This window comes from Pteropus vampyrus, unplaced genomic scaffold (assembly GCF_000151845.1).
Source record: "Pteropus vampyrus isolate Shadow unplaced genomic scaffold, Pvam_2.0 Scaffold86, whole genome shotgun sequence".
In the NCBI taxonomy this organism is placed as follows: Eukaryota; Metazoa; Chordata; class Mammalia; order Chiroptera; family Pteropodidae; genus Pteropus; species Pteropus vampyrus.
In genome coordinates this window covers 5,299,154-5,303,969 of record NW_011888867.1, presented here as the reverse complement: position 1 = coordinate 5,303,969, position 4,816 = coordinate 5,299,154, and the positions used below count along the sequence as shown (strand labels likewise).

The following is a 4,816-nucleotide window of genomic DNA, read 5'->3' as shown; positions in this document are numbered from 1 at the left end:
TGCCTATAGCACCTGGTATTTCCAGGTGGTCTCCCATCCAAGTACTAACCAGGCCTGACCCTGCTTAGCTTCCGAGATCAGATGGGATCAGGCGTGTTTAGGGTGGCTTGGCCGTAGACCTATCTGTCCTAGGTCTTGGAGGGACCGTGCGGAGCAGAGCTGCACTTTCGTCTGCATGTTTCCAGGTTTTATAGATGTTGTGAGAGATAACAAGGGCTTCATTTCCTTCATTGGAAATAGTGTGCAAGGAGAAGAAAGGTGGGGAAAAATAGAAATGTGTTAAGTGTCGTCACCATTTTCATTTATGTATAATTTGCCGTAATAATAATATCTGTTGTAATTGAGATACCCAGTGGGAATCATTGGGCGTGCCCTTTTGCAACCTGCTTTTTCAATTCAATTTTTAAAAAAATTTTTGGTAAAATACATATGACATAAAAATATACCTCCTTTAAGAGCAGGAGATATTGAAGCGAATATATTGTTTTCTTTTAAAGATATGGCATACTGAGCCTCATAGGTATGAACGGGTGATAGCAGATATGGATGTATGTGTACCCTCCCTATGAAGTGACAACAGATGCCCCAGAGTGACTTGCAGTCCCCAAGAGTCTTTTCTACTCTTGTTGTATCTTGCGCACATCTCATCGTGCTATGTCATAATCATCGATTTTCTTCTGTGCCTTTCCCCCTTGGACCTGGCAGTCCAGGTTGTTTGAGTAGGACCATAATATCTGCAGTACTAACATTCTAATACCTAAATTCATTTATTCATAACTGATCATGGACGAGCACTGTATCATCAGGGGAATAAGGCTGCCTCTATCCGCAAGTCACTGCAACCTCCGAGGGGATTTTCTACTGTAGAGATCAGCAGGGTGTGGTTAAGACTGTACACTGGAGTTAGACTATCTAGGTTCACCTCTCCTCTTGCATTTTCTTGCTCTGTGACCTTGAGCAAGTTACTTTAACCTCTGAGTTCAGTTTCCTCATCTATAAAATGGGGAAATAAATGCACTGCTCTCTTTAGATTATTAACTAAGTTTATGTACGTGAACCCTTAGAACAGCATCTGGCACACGGTGAGGGCTAGGTTACTCATGTAATTATAAAATATTCTTTTATCTTGGGGTGTTGAGCAGCTGAAGTAGTTTGTCAGTGACTAACCTAGACAGCTGTACTATTTGAATGCCAAATCAGCTTCCTCTTTGCAGGGGAGAAGGTGATGGCATTGTTTTGAGAAGTAAGGAGACATTTCCTTATGTTCAGTTCAGATCTTTGAAGGAGAATTTAAGTCACTTCTTGCTATAATGTTAAGGTTGAAGGAAAAAGTACTTTTTTATATTTTTGGCCTCGTATATATAGGGTGACAGTAGTAGACTGAGTTTAATATACACTTTAAAACGAGGGTAAGGGGGTTAACTGACAAGACTTTTGGAGCTTTTGAGTAAAAATTAATTTAAAATTCTGAATTTTTAAAAGGAAACAGGCAGACTTTAGATCACAGCATTGTGGTGTTCAGATTTGAATGCACTTATTTTGAGATGTTTTATGAGACTTAGATATGGGCATCTTGTGAAATTTTATAAGTTTTAGATATGGCTAGCTATTAAAAAAGAGAATAAAACACCAATAAAAGGCAGAATAGGAGATATCTCTAGAAGGGGACCATCACAAAGAGTAAATATTTTAAAGAGTTTTTCTTTATATTGAGATTTAATTTTTTTGAGTAGAAAAGTAAGATGCTTTTGTAGAATGACTGTTTATTAAATGGAAAACAATGCTTTTGGGGTTTATTTTCCCCACACCAAGTGCTAAAAATAAGAGGAACAGTGTGGCCCATCCTGTCTTAGGTTCTGCCTCGTGCCACCACAATGAGCCTTGCTGTTTTGAACAGTAGCTGTTTTGAATCTATTTTTAGTTCATCAGGAACGTGAGGGTAGGAAATGCTACAGCAGGATAGAACAGTTCTGGAGAAAGCCCTATTTTAATGCCGTTTGTGAAGTAAGAACTGAAACAGTCAAGACAAGAAAACTCTAGGAATTTTGTTATCAGTCTGTTTGGGTTGAGTTGTGGTTTAAAACAAGGACATAAGTTGGGAAGTTAGAAGTTCCTTTTTTATGTTTTTGGTGTTTTCTCTCTGACGTCTGGGAAAACAAAATTCTAAAAAGGACTTTTGTTTAACTTATGCCCCTCCTATGTGCTTAGTGTAAAAAAGTAGAGTAAGAAAAAAGTTTAATAATATTTTGCTGTGTTGGGACTGTTTTTAGTTTTTGTCTCATGTGTTTGTGATAAAAGTGAGGTCACATCTCTTACGAGTCCAGAGTGTCACATAGACCTTTATACTTGCAGTGGCTCAAAGCCCTTCTCTTGGGCGTCTTCTGTCCAGACATTCCCAGGGTCCTTAGGTTGCTAAATCAGTTCAAAGCTACTGCCACTGGAGAAGGTGGCCAGCCCTCCGAAGGGCATTGTCCTCTACTGACAGCGCTGCTGTGGGCAGCCCAGAGCACTGCCCCAGCTGTGGCTGTTTCTTCTCTTACCGGTAGGTCTTCAAGATAGGGGTCAGGACAGTCCTGCCGATCACCTGCTACCAGTTCCTGTCACGCATGGACCTGCTTCTGTCCCTTACTCCACTCCTCTGGCTCCCTTAATAGTCCACAGTGTATTTAACCAAGTCTTGTTCTTCATTCTTTTTGTTTTGTTTTTAAACCTGTGTTTGTGGAGTGGTGGGGCTGGGGACAGGGGAAGACCAGCACAGTGGACATCTTTCCTCTTGGAAAACTTCCTTTCTTCCTTCAAGCCCGTATTGCAGTGAGCCAGGACACTTATTCAGTGTTTATATCACTGAAGGAAACATCTGAAGTTAACATCCCAGGCCGAACTTGGCTCCCAGATTTAAAGTGCCTTCATATTTTTCCAAAAACAGTATGTAGGCTTTTTCAAAGATAATGGCAATATTAGTCCATAAATAGTAAACTTTGTGTGCAGTGCACTTTCATTTCTCCTTTTATTCATTCGGCAAATATTTAAATTGCACCTACATTGTGCCAGGTACTCTTCTAGGCACTGGTGAGACACCAGAGAAAAATGCTTCAAGAAACTTAGAGTCGGGGGCGGAGATTAAGCAGTACACAAACAGACGTCATACGTGGAGTAGGGCCGTGAAGGTCAGAGCCGTGAGGAAAAACGAAGTGGAGAAAGGTCCCGGGTGCTGGTTTTCTCACATCTGTGAGAAAGGTACTATTTTTATCCCCATGGGAGAGATGCGGAAACTGAAGCACAGAGCTGCATTAAGCCGTGGGTCCCCTACCCACCCCCGGTCTGCAGCCCTGGTCGTGGCCTGTTAGGAATCGGGCTGCACAGCAGGCGGCGAGTGGTGGGCCAGCCATTGAAGCATCATCTGTATCTGCAGCCGCCCCCCCAGCGCCAGCATCACCGCCTCAGCTCCACCTCAGATCATCAGGCTTTAGATTCTCCTAGGAGCACCGGTCCCTGGTGCCAGAAAGGTTGGAGACCGCTGCCTTAAGCGACTTATCATGAACCTACCCAGGTAGTAAGTAGTGAAGGTTGAATTTGATTTCGAAATCAAGCATGGGCTCCTAAATGTAGCTGCCTCTAAGGTAATGACACTTAACTTCTACCAAATTCCCAAATGCTGGTTTGTGTGAAAATTTAGTCTCTCTTCACCAAGCATTCCGTTGTATTGATGTGTATGCACAAACATATTTTTAAAAATTAAAATACTGCATTAACTTCAGTATCAGTGTTGTATAAGATATTTTAATTTACAGTAAATTTTTAAAATTATAGAATTCTCATAGACCGTAGCTTTCTAGTAAGCCTTGAAAGATAAGTAAGATTTATTTTTTAAAATTATCCTATTTGAAGCATACAAAGGAGAAATTTAAAACATAAGTTATGAAGAATAACAAGATGAATATCCATAGCAGTGAGTATACAACCCAATGAACCTTGTCAAAGTGGACACATCTATGAAACTAACATCCAGTTAAAAAAAGACCGTCACCGGCACCCAGAAGCTCGCTCGTGCCTCCCCAGTCATCTCCCCTGTCCCCCCACCCTCCTGCCAAAGGTAATTACTATCCTGACTGATGTTGCAGCTTCGTTTTTCTTGTATTTTTCTTGTATTTTTGGTTTTTCTTGTATTTTCTTGTTTTTCTTGTATTTTTCTTATATAAACGGAATCATGCAATCTGTGTTTTTTTTTACCCCTGGCTTCTTTTGCTCAGTATCCTTTGTAAGAGCCAGCCAGGTGATTACATAGAGCACAAGGGCATTCGTCTGATTGCTCTATAGCTTCCAGTGTAGAAATAGACTACACTTAATTTATCTTCACCCATAGTTCTTTACGCATGTTTTTATATACCATCCCATTTAATTGTAACAACTACTTGCGAAAGCTATTTAGGGCTGCGTTTATTATCTCTGTTTTCTAGCTGAGGAAACAGTGACTCTAAAGAGTTAAATGTGTTACTCAGCGTCACAGCCAATCCCCAAGGCCTCAGCGTGCAGGTGTCCCTACTGGTGCTGGTGCTGGTTCAGTTCACTCGACTCAGCCACGTTTCTTGTCACGTCTTAAATGTAGCGCTGCAGGGAAGGACAGTCCATCTGTCTGCACTCCAGACGTGGCCACGCTTAATTCTCTTCTTCGTCAGGGGAGACTCTGGGCCTTCGTCATTATCAACCCCTCCACTCCCTTGTCCCCCTCTCCCTCTGACCTACTTGCCTGGCAGAACCCCAACTGTGGTTAAATCCAGCTTTCCACGTACTCTGCACCTAGGAACCTGCCCGTGGC

At 41.8% G+C, this 4,816-nt stretch overlaps 1 protein-coding gene and 1 pseudogene across 1 annotated transcript in view; one reads left to right on the top strand and one right to left on the bottom strand.

Moving 5' to 3' along the window:
* Positions 1 to 119, bottom strand: LOC111742112 (annotated as a pseudogene).
* UBE4B (ubiquitination factor E4B) overlaps positions 1 to 4,816 on the top strand; it is a 113,725-nt gene that overhangs the window by 23,545 nt on the left and 85,364 nt on the right. The window lies entirely within an intron of this gene.